Genomic DNA, 12456 nt, shown 5'->3' on the forward strand with positions numbered 1-12456 from the left:
GCCGTGAATGCCAGGGCAAAGTAATCCTTTCACATGTTTGCTTTTAAACCATGTATAGTATTTTAAAAGGTACACTCACCGGAGGTCCCTTCCCCACCTGCCGGGTCCAGGAATCAGCCTTGGGTGGGTTCGGAGGGGTACTGGCTCCAGGACCAGCGTGAGAAACAGTTCCTGGCTGTCGGGAAAACCAGTTTCTCCGCTTGCTTGCTGTGAGCCATCTACAACCTCATCATCATCTTCATCATCTTCTTCGTTCCCAAAACCTGTTTCCGTGTTGCCTCCATCTCCATTGAAGGAGTCAAACAACACGGCTGGGGTAGTGGTGGCTGAACCCCCTAAAATGGCATGCAGCTCATCATAGAAGCGGCATGTTTAGGGCTCTGACCTGGAGCGACCGTTCGCCTCTCTAGTTTTCTGGTAGACTTGCCTCAGCTCCTTAAGTTTCACGTGGCACTGCTTCGGGTCCCTGTTATGGCCTCTGTCCTTCATGCCCTGGGAGATTTTGACAAAGGTTTTGGCATTTCGAAAACTGGAACGGAGTTCTGATAGCACGGATTCCTCTCCCATACAGCGATCAGATCCCGTACCTCCCGTTCGGTCCATGCTGGAGCTCTTTTGCGATTCTGGGACTCCATCATGATCACCTCTGCTGATGAGCTCTGCATGGTCACCGGCAGCTTGCCACGCTGGCCAAACAGGAAATGAGATTTAAAAGTTTGCGGTTCTTTTCCTATCTACCAGGCCAGTGCATCTGAGTTGAGAGTGCTGTCCAGAGCGGTCACAATGGAGCACTCTGGGATAGCTCCCGGAGGCCAATACCGTCAAATTGTGTCCACAGTACCCCAAATTCGATCTGGCAAGGCCGATTTAAGTGCTAATCCACTTGTCGGGGTGGAGTAAGGAAATCGATTTTAAAAGCCCTTTAAGTCGAAATAAAGGGCTTCATCGTGTGGACAGGTGCAGGTTTACATCAACTTAACGCTGCTAAATTCGACCTAAAGTCCTAGTGTAGACCAGGTCTGAGATGCCCAGTTGAAACTATAGGCAATAGAGACCATATCATCCTCGGTACCACTTTCTCAGCTGGTGAGAATCAGCATCACACCCTCACTTTCTGGTGGGAATGGAGATATAGTTTGGGATTTGTCTGGGAAAGTTTTAAAGAACCACTCATTAAACTATTGTTCATTTGTGTTTATAATTTTTCTTTCACTTCCCAATAGATCTAACAGGCCAGAACCTCAGCTGATGTAAATCATAGAGTCACAGGGTTAAAAGGGACCATGAGGGTCATCAAGTCTAACCCCCAGCCAAGATGCAGGGCTTGTTGTGTCTAAACCATCCAAGACAGATGGGAAAGCTCCATTTAAATTAATGGAGCTTCACCCATTTCCAACAGCTGAGGACCTGGTCCAGTACCCTGTTTAAACTTAGTTCTGATCCATCCACTAGTAGGAGAGCTGCAACATTAGGAAGATACCAGATACTCTGCTACTCCCTTTCTCCTTTTGGAAACAGCAACAGATCCAGGCTACGAGGTCAGGGTGCGATCACAGGGGTTCAAGTGGGCATGTGTTGGTATTGTCCCACCTGCCTACGCTGAAGGGAAACAGGTGCAGTCCTCAGCATGGAGGAATGGGATGTGCATGACAGAGGGATCACACACACGCACACGCACACGCCAAACTGTAGGTTTGCCAGCATTGACGTGACCCTTTAAAGGCTGCTTTCCCACTGTAAACATTAATCAATATTCTGAATCGATTTGCAGGCAACTTTGTTTATATCCCAAACCCAGGGCCAGATGCTCAGCTGGTGGAAACAGGCGTAAGTGGGACACTGCTGAATTACTAGCTAAGGAACTGGTCAATCAGCCACATGCTTCTTAGGGCAGGGACTATCTTTTTGTTCTGTGTTTTTGCAGAACCTCGCAAAACTGGGTGCTGGTCCATGGCTGGAGCTCAGACACTTTGGTATGGGAGTATGGGCTGGATGCTATTCTGGTGTAACTCAGCATAGCTCCATTGCAATCAATTCCACTAGCTGAAGATCTGTCGTAAAGATCATGTTTTCACACAAGAATCCCTAGATGTAATACAGAGAACATACATGAGGTACAACCACAAGGGACTCGAAAACGCTGCCTTCAGAGGTGATACAGGATAATCTCCCACTGGGAGTTTTGGTTTCACAGGACTGCAGGATCTGCTCTTAAAAATATTTTAAGATTTTCCATGAGGCATCAGCGAATCTTACGTATATGAACTCACTGTGACAGCCTAACAAGGGAATGTTAAGACTACTAAATTAACTAACCTACTGCCTTTAGTTAAGGAGATCACTAAAAGCAATGACCAAATAGATTCCTGTCTCATGCCCGTGAACAATGGAGATTCACTGACAGCCTTCATTTTACTTGGAATGTTAAAAGGATTAACAATACTGTGGCATAAATAACACTTGACTAAATAAGGCTCAAGAGAGAGCACATAGACAAAAAACAATGGTCTTGTGGTTAAGGTGTTGAACTGGGACTCAGAAAACTGCGGGTTCAATTATCAGTTCTGCCACAGGCTCAATCTGTGACCTTGGTCAAGTCACTTCAGCTCTGTACTTCAGTTCCCCATCTGTGAAAAGGGGATAAGACAACACTCCTGCAATTCATGAAAAGAAGATAAAAATCCACTGATGACAGAGGGGAACATAAATACATAGAGGCAGATAGTCAAGGCCAGATGTAAATCACAATAAATCAGCTGGTGTAAATTGCCATAATTCTATTGACTTCAATGAAGGTATGCCAATTTACACTACCTGAGACCCTCAGAGGTTGTTTTGGTCACGTCTATTATCTCACTTCCCAATGAAATGCAGGTTTCAGAAATGATTCTGAAATACCGTATAGCATGTTGTTCAAAAGGGTTATGAGTTAGATCAACCTTTTGTACTGTCTCTCTCTTCTGAAATGCATCAGAAATGTCAATTAGTATCTGGTTAGAGTCAGCAGGGACCCTTAGAGCAGCCAGAATGAAAAACATCCCTCACCCAGGAAAACAATGAGAGCCAAAGGGTGCCAGATATTATCTCAAAGCTGACCTACAAGAAACGTGACCCGTAGTTGCAGAGACATGCTGCATACAGCTCCTGAGACTGAAAACTACATGCTTGATATATACAGACTGGAAATGTCATACTGTTGGCATGAGGAGAGCCTAGCAAATGAATAAGGCAAAATGACAAAAAGCAACTTTGTTCTTCTTTCAGTGTAAAATAGCACTCAAGAGAAAGGGTTAAATTCCTTTGTATTTCAAGCTCTCAAGTCCCAAATTCCTCCCCCATCCAACACCTTATAGTTAAGGCTGTTCATGTGTATGAATGTGTATGAATGCAACCAATCATAGAAGATTGAAGAAGTCACCAGTTAAGGCAATGTTACCATCCAGACTAGCTAACTGTGAGGCACCAGGCTCCTAAAATAATCAGGGGGTCAGTTTTAGATCTCATTGTTCCACTAAGGATGTGAGAATTTGGCCCGGCTTTAAAGCTGCATTCTCATAACCTTAACTCTGTCCCTTGAATCTGTGCATTATAGTATGATCTTCAACTCCATGATCAGAGACTAGTTCTCAAATACAAATACAGCATATTTTTCTACAATCTCCTGCTAAAACTTGTCTGCAAACTTATCCAAAAAGTCATACGAAAACTGTGCACACTCAACATTTAATTTTCTAATTATGTGACCGAATATTCAAACATGGGCTACTAACTCCATATTCGGCACTTCAATAAATAGCTACTTGACTTCAATGAGAGCTGTGAGGCTCAGTACCTTTAAAAAAAAGCCATTTTTTATTGTTTTTAGTTTTGCATTTTAATTGTGTACCTGTTGGCTACACGCTGTTAAATAAAAACAATAAAGTGAGTCTTCTACCAGGCTCTAAACATGGTTAGACCCGATTAAATAATATATCAAGTGATTTTGCAAAAACAGATTTTCAGAAGAGTTCATGTTTCATTTAGTTACCTAAATTTGTAAACTTCTGTAAGAAGTGACCACACATACTAAAAGTAGAAGTGAATAGTTGTGCCTTCCCCAAAGCACTTCTAAATGTAAGTGCCTGGTACTGTGGAAAGCATATCCTCTATGTTCTCCTTTAAAGCAGGGTGATTGGGAACTGGATACTGTGACATTTCAGAAACTGCTGTTGATCTGGGATGGGGTAATAGAAACTGCCAAGCAGAAGTAATCAGGTATACTAATCTATAAAGATTCTAATTATATTGCTAGACATAATTTACTTACATTCATGCAGATCCAGAGAGCTAATGGAATGAAAATTCCCTGGGAAAAAAAAAAGTCAAGAAGGATCCGTTTCAATTAGCTGCCGATCAGTTGCTACAGGAAATGATAATGACATATCATGGAGGGGATGGGGAAGGTGAAAAAATTCAGCCTTGAGAAGTGTGGAAAATAGTATAGCTAGCGGAACTGGAGAAAGAGGGTCATGGTTTCATGAGAGACCTAAGTTAGCATGACACCAGGGCTCAGCAGTGCAAGCTGAGACCCAGGCCGCTTGCGGTCAATACAGTACTGACCTTCTCATCATGCTCATTGCAGATCTCTTACCTACCAGTGTGCCTGCCTGTTGCATCATTTATAGCTAATGGAACAGACTTTACTTACCTGACACACCAAAAAAAAAATAAATAAATAAGCATTGGAAAAGGGGTGGCTCTTTCATCCCATTTCTCCAGCTGCTATAAATCAAGGACTGAGCCATAGGCCAGCAGGGGCTTGGAGAGCTGCGGGCCATGAACAAAGAACTCTTTGTGTTGTTCCTCTTCTACTGCTGTCTCCATGTTGATCAGCATAGAAAGGAGTCAAACTGAGTCCCATACAAGCCTGCTTGGCAATAAACATTGGTGGGACAGGTAATTTTGTAGTGATAATCAAGATGGCCCATTTAGACAGTTGACAAGAAGGTGTGAGGATACTTAACTTAGGGAAATAGATTCAATATGTGTAAAAATACAAACTTTTTTCTCCTGCTGATAATAGCTCATCTTAATTAATTAGCCTCTTACAGTTTGTATGGCAACTTCCACCTGCTCTGTATATATCTTCTTACTATATGTTCCATTCTATACATCTGATGAAGTGGGCTTTAGCCCACAAAAGCTTATGTGCTAATAAATTTGTTAGTCTCTAAGGTGCCACAAGTCCTCCTGTTCTTTTTGTGGATACAGACTAACACAGCTGCTACTCTGAAACCTTTCTCCCTAAAGTAGCTACAGATATAAGGGCAGTGTCCTGGGCCTTCCCCCTTTTACTGCAATTTCCCACTCCTTTTATATTGGAAGGGGGAGAGGGGGCTCATCCTGTAGTCAGGGCAAGTCACCCTGTTACATACAGAGGGATTATAAAATGCTGGTATTGTAACCGAAGATCTTCCCTCCCATGTGCAAGAGGGTAGAATAAATAGTTGAAGCAAATGTGATTTGTACATGACTCCGTACTCTGGAATGGGATGACTTGGAATCACTCAAACAGTGATCCCCAGAAAAATGATGAATCTTAGATAATTTTTTTACTGTTATCTCTTTATTACGACAGTGTGTACAGGCCCCAGCTGAGATTGGGACCCAGTTGTGCTAAGTGCTGTATATATATGTAACAAGAGACAGTTCTCATCTAGAAGAATTTACAAGCGGAACATATGCAACAGACAAAGCTTGGGAGAATGAAAGTGCTGTTGACCCCATTTTACAGATGAGGGACTGAGACACAAAGGTATTAAATGATTTGCCCAAGGTCACACAGGCAGTCTGTGGCAGAGCCAGGAATTAAACTCCTGTCCCCTGAGTTCCAGCCAGTGCCTTAGCCACAAAACCATCCTTCCTGTTTGCATAAATGCAGTTGCCATTCAATTAGCCATATGGTTAGACAGGGCCAGATTTTAAAAAAATAATAATACATTGCCAAACCTAAGCACTCAAAAAAAATATCACTAGTCAGGTCCATAAAGTCAACTTGAAAATTATGTGATTTAAAAATAATCAATACTGGCTTCTTTTTATTTGCTGTCTAGCATTTGAGTCTTGAGGGGTCAATTTTTCAAGCTTTTCCCCACAGCCAGGAGGGCTAGAACATTATTATTGTTAAATGAAAGCTGAGATGCTCACATAATCACCTGATTCCAGGAGCTGGGCCTTTAAGAGAAACACCAAATATCATAAGACTTGCAATAAAATCAAGAGCACTGGAAACACTCGAAGAGCTCTGTACCCAGTAACACCCATTCTAGACACCTAAGAGGCCAAATTTTCAAAAAGATCTTTGGATAGTTTGGCCATTTGACTTAGGTGCCTGATTAGGAGCTGAGGCCCAAAGCTAGGCACCTAAATACCTTTGAGGATCTGGGCCAGAGCTCTTTCACATATCTGGTCTGAACTGTGAGTGCTGAGAGCTTCAGGAAATCAGGCCTTCCGTATTTAAAAAGAACCAGTTGCGACCAACTTTGGTGTCACGGTAAGGAGCCGAGACCTGATCTACTTTCATTGTTTAGCAGGGGGAAGGATACTGACCTCTTTGGTAAAGCATTGTGATGTACTGATGAAAACTGCTGTCTAAGAGCGAGGTATTACTCATGAGAGTAATTTCGGGATGTTAGTGTTATTTTCACAGGTAAATAACCTGACTAATTACAAAGTTTCAAACCACTTTTCTAGAAAACATCCCGGGACTCTGCCTTGTGTTTCTGGATGACTGCCTCCCAGATTGTTGAGTGAAATATTCCATATTATCCTATTAGCTAGTGGCTTACTCAGAACAAAGCTGTAATATGCCTAAATTCAATACCCAGCAGCCACAGCCAGAATAAACTTTCTTTAAACAAGTAATCATGTTTTAAAAGGCCCCTGAGCAAACCTCTTATTTCATCTGGACTGTGGCCCAGATTGCTAAGTGTTCCCTAGATTTAGGTTAGTATTTTGCCTGGCAGTCATAAAAACACATCAACTCTGAGATTTACAAAGGGGTCTATGGGACTTAGGTGCTCAGACCCCCACTGAAATCCCAGTCCAAAATATTGGCTTAGCAACCTGAGCTTCCAGTGATTTCCCTGTGCTGTGACATGTTTTGTGCAATTCTAGTAATTACACCGGAATTTGGACTGTTCAGAATTGAACAGCATTTCAGGACAAGATTTGCCTCCATTCTCCACAGGGCAAGTGGAAGTGTCCCACTGAAACTGATGGAATTTATGCAGAAATATCAAGATGGTAATACATCCCTGCATTAGGAAGTGTGCTATCCAGCAAAAGAGAATCATTACTATGTCTCTGAAAGCATTTTGAAAGATTCCCTGGATGTTAAGTGAAGCTATTAACGTCTGCATATGCTAAAGCATCCTGGCATGGCAAAACTCCCATTGTCATCAGCAGGAGCAGAAGAGGACCACACTGAAGTGAACAATCAGAAACAAATCTTACAAATGCTTGAGTTTCTGCTGAACTCTTCCAAAATAGACACTGCATGGCATACACTAAGGATAGTAAAATGAAGTGCCTAGATGGCTCTCTAGGTATGATGTAAGAGGAATTATTTAGTGTGATACACAGGGGTACACCTAAAGCTACAAAAAAGAAGAAAGGAAGAAAAGGACAAATGAGGCCACAAAATAGTTTCCTTGGGAAGATTGTGGAATAAGCATTGTCTAGAAAATGTACTTTAGGAAAGAACCCTGCATTGACTAGGAGATATAACAGATGAGCCAACTACCAACTCTTGAGTCTAACCAAGATAGATTAGACCAAGAGAGAGCTAGAGACTATCATGGCAGTATCTGAACACCTTCCACATCAAAGCAAATCCTTCTAATTTACAACAGGATTGATTAATGTAACTCCATTGACTTAATTGGAATTGCTTATGAGTTACAGTAGGAGATTACAGTTAGATCTCACTGCCAGAATTGTTTTTCTACCTTTTAACCAGCTACATGGGAAATTTTGAAACTACTTCTATTGCTCATGGTTCAAAGTGGACCCAGTTGCTGGTTTTTTGCTAGAGATTTTTTTTAACATTCTTTCTTTATTTTTAAAGCAAAATGTTTAGCAAAATTGGTGATATCCTCAAACATTTTCATTTACCAAAACACACTTTCATTAAACAAAAATGTTTGATAATTTCTCACAGGATCTCAAAAAGATTGCAGAAACGTTTGCAAACATCAGAGAATGTCAACAATCTGGACAATTTTTCACAAAAATTCCTGTTTTCTAAAAAAAAAAAAAAAGGCCATGTTTATGGTGGAAAAAACTTCTTGTACAAAACATTTCTACCATATCTTTCTATGCCATTTTAGAACTATTACCACCTTTTGGAAAATGAACTATGGGTCATTTGGCTACAGCAAATATTTTCCCCAGATCTGAAGGTCCAAGACAGCCTAGACCTTCCCAAGTGTCTGTTTTAGACAGTCTGAAATACAATCTGAACTAATTCTTTTGATCATTTATTGTGCTGGTAAATCATTTGTTGGGGAGGGGGGTATTTATTTATTTGTTTTAAACAAAAAACTTTCCCCCACAATAATCTCCATGCAATATATTTAGCACAAAATAGTTTCCTTTTGACACCCATTAGATATCTGCTTCATCAATCAGAAACCAACAGATGTACTCTGATGGCTTTATTCATTTTTAACTCTCTGGCTCTCAGGCAAAATGAGTCTGGCCTCTACATTTAGCCTGACCAAACTTGGACCGCTGGATGCCAATCTTGAATTTCAATATTGGAACTGTCCTGCAATTTTCACGATGGGTGGCCATCTTGGCTTAGTCAAATATCTCTAACAGATGCTCCGATGAAGAGAGTGCGCAATGCTGCTCTGGATATTTTTTAAGGCCATAATGAATTTACGGTTCTTTCCAAATTACTAAAAGTTAATCTCCACACGAAAGAAGCCATTAGATATCATTATAGACTTAGTGTATGATGCATAATTGTGTTAATGTCTACCTCTGTGTAATGTGCGTCATACCAACATCAGCTCACCAGCTAACAGCACAGATGAGACGTGAAGGGGCATTTGCCATGCATACTTCATAATAGGTAAGCACATACTGTGACAAGGCACCTCCTCTGTGTCGCCGGGCTTAGCACTTCCTCCTCTGGCAGTGGTGCGGCCTGGGGTTAGTCAGCCCCACTCTGTGTTTATCAGTATTTTTAAGATAGGCCTAGGGCAGGCCCAAGAAATGATCTGCCACCAAACAAAAGAAACAAATTCACAAACACAAAATAAAGGGGGACACCTTTCCCTGCCCCCTCTTGGGGCGTGGGGGGGGGGTTGCCAGTCCTTCCCCCAAACAGGCTTTCAGTTTGGTTGTTTCCCCTGTAGGGAGGAGGATAGCCTCTTGCTCTGGAGAAGCCGATCTCCCTGCTGCTGCTAGTCTTGCAACAACTTGTCTCTCCTCCTTCTCTCTCACCAGAGGAGGGTTTTTTAAAGGTCTCATGGAGCCCTTACTTGGACTCACGTGTCATAGAATCATAGACTATCAGGGTTAGAAGTGACCTCAGGAGGTCATATAATCCAACCCCCTGCTCAAAGCAGGACCGATCCCCAACTAAATCATCCCAGCCAGGGCTTTGTCAAGCCTGACCTTAAAAATATCTAAGGAAGGAGATTCCACCACTCCCTAGGTAACGCATTCCAGTGTTTCACCACCCTCCTAGTGAAAAAGTTTTTCCTAATATCCAACCTAAATCTCCCCCACTGCAACTTGAGACCATTACTCCTCATTCTGTCATCTGCTACCATTGAGAACAGTCTAGATCCATCCTCTTTGGAACCCCCTTTCAGGTAGTTGAAAGCAGCTATCAAATCCCCCCTCATTCTTCTCTTCCGTAGACTAAACATCCCCAGTTCCCTCAGCCTCTCCTCATAAGTCATGTGTTCCAGTCCCCTAATCATTTTTGTTGCCCTCCGCTGGACTCTTTCCAATTTTTCCACATCCTTCTTGTAGTGCGGGGCCCAAAACTGGACACAGTATTCCAGATGAGGCCTCACCAGTGTCGAATAGAAGGGAACCATCACGTCCCTCGATCTGCTGGCAATGCCCCTACTTATATAGCCCAAAATGCCATTGGCCTTCTTGGCAACAAGGGCACACTTTTGACTCATATCCAGCTTCTCATCCACTGTAACCCCTAGGTCCTTTTCTGCAGAACTGCTGCCGAGCCATTCGGTCCCCAGTCTGTAGGAGTGCATAGGATTCTTCTGTCCTCAGTGCAGGACTCTGCACTTGTCCTTGTTGAACCTCATCAGATTTCTTTTGGCCCAATCCTCCAATTTGTCTAGGTCCCTCTGTATCCTATCCCTATCCTCCAGCGTATTTACCTCTCCTCCCATAGCTGGGAGGAGGTGTCCCTAGCTGGCCTGAGGTAACCCTTTCTCAGCATATAAGGAAAGGGGCCTTCAGCATTCTAGGGCTAATATCCCTGCCTTCCACCACTCTCGTGCAGCTGTCCAGCCCGACTTTGTCCAGTAGGAAACATTTGCTTCTATATTGCCCTCTATGCATCCCTCAGCCAACAGGGAAATAATGCAGCTTATCAGACTGAGAGTGCACACCCTCAAAGGCTCGGGTATTGAAAACGGAAGACAGCAATTGTACCACTTTGCCAAAAGGGGGAGCAGTTGAGAAATGAGTTCCCAGAAACACCGTCCTTTCTGGATTGGGGGAGGAGATACCGTGAAGCCTGTCATGCCACATGTGTCATGCATTGCTCTATGCAAATCGTGGTGTTATTAATAAGCAGAGCTTAGTCTACCTATCACTTCCATGTAGGGCTTGTTGGGAATTTTTCTACAAAGCCAAAATTTTGTGGAAGTGTATTGGGTTTGAGAGGAAAGGTTTGTGGGGTCCAGGGTGGAATTTCTGGTCAAAAGAAGAGGGAGAGACCCACCCCAGAATAGCCAATTGGAGGGATCTTTTATGGCCTGGAAAGTTGGAGCATTATCATCAGGGTCATCTCTGAACTGCAACTTTAAATCTGCAATTCCCCACCCACAAGATTCAAGGAAGGGAGTTAGATCAGAATCCATGGGACCAACCCCACCCATCTAGGGTGGGGTTCACATTAGATATGGCTTCCAAATAGAGTTCCCCTTCTTTGTATTTCCCCTCATAACGATTCGCTCCTCACCCCATTCTTGCCCACTATAGGTTCATGGCCTGATTTTCAAGAGGGCTCAGCTGCTATTTAGACACCTAAATAACTGGCCAGATCTTCCAAAGTACTCCACACCTCACATTTCCCACTGAGAACCCCAGGCGTGGGTGGATGCTGGCCACTGTTGAACAGCTGGCCCTCTTTGTGTCTGTATTAAACATGCCCAAGAAAAGTGACTTGTCCTGCCACAAAACAAAACATTGAACTAACATGACATTTGCCAGCTATCATCCTTACTTGTATATTGTTTCACTTCCCCTCCCACTCTTTCTCTGCCTTGTCTATTTACACAGTAAAAACTTGGAGGAAGGACCATTTCATATAGGTTTGAACAGTGCCTTACACAATCCTGACTGGAGTCTCCAGGTGCTATTATATATTTTACTATTATGTGTCTTGTTGTTTAGATAAAGATGAGGCAGAATTAACAGGATCTGAGTACATACTTAGGATTGTGACTGAAATTAGAGGTGCACTGAGGACTAAAATTCAAGAAGACCAGAATGTAACATAAGTATAGTTTAAGAAGCAGGGAAACCCACCACGAGAAACATACATGTTACAGAGAAAATGTCAGAAATCACCCTGAAAATTATTCAAGCAACAACAGCCCCCTATATTTGTTTTATTTTCCTTCTAAAACAAGTTCTGCAGCTGTAATTTGGCTTTGATTAGTCACAACTATCCATCCATGTTAACACTACATTTAATTAATTGTTAACAGTGGGGTTTTCTGGTGCGGGGTGGGGGAGAGCGGAAGATGTTTTGAGAAAATGAGATGAAAGCTTATGGAAAATATTTCCTTGCAGTGGTGGTGGGAGAAGTAAAGAAAACTTCAATAGAAAATGGACAATCCTCAGGGATACATATTTTTAGAATTCAATTAACCCATCACCGTCTCAAAATCAAATATTAATTGATTTTAGATGCCTTTTCCTGGGAATGGAAATTAGTTTTCTCTGCACCAGATTTATCAGCCAGATGTACTTTTTGATACTGCTGATTAATCTCCACCAGGTGAACATGCAAAACCTCAGGTCACAAAATGAGGATATTTTCCCTGTCCATCACTTCTCATTAATCTGAAGGTAACCAAAGCTCATGGATTTTGAGTCAGCTTGGTCCATTCGGATCTTAAGATCTACAATTTTTCTAGCTTGAATTTGGATTCAATAACAAATACGAATGAGGGGTGAGGAATTTTTTATAGTTACACA

Source organism: Caretta caretta, chromosome 4 (genome assembly GCF_965140235.1).
Source record: "Caretta caretta isolate rCarCar2 chromosome 4, rCarCar1.hap1, whole genome shotgun sequence".
Classification (NCBI taxonomy): Eukaryota; Metazoa; Chordata; order Testudines; family Cheloniidae; genus Caretta; species Caretta caretta.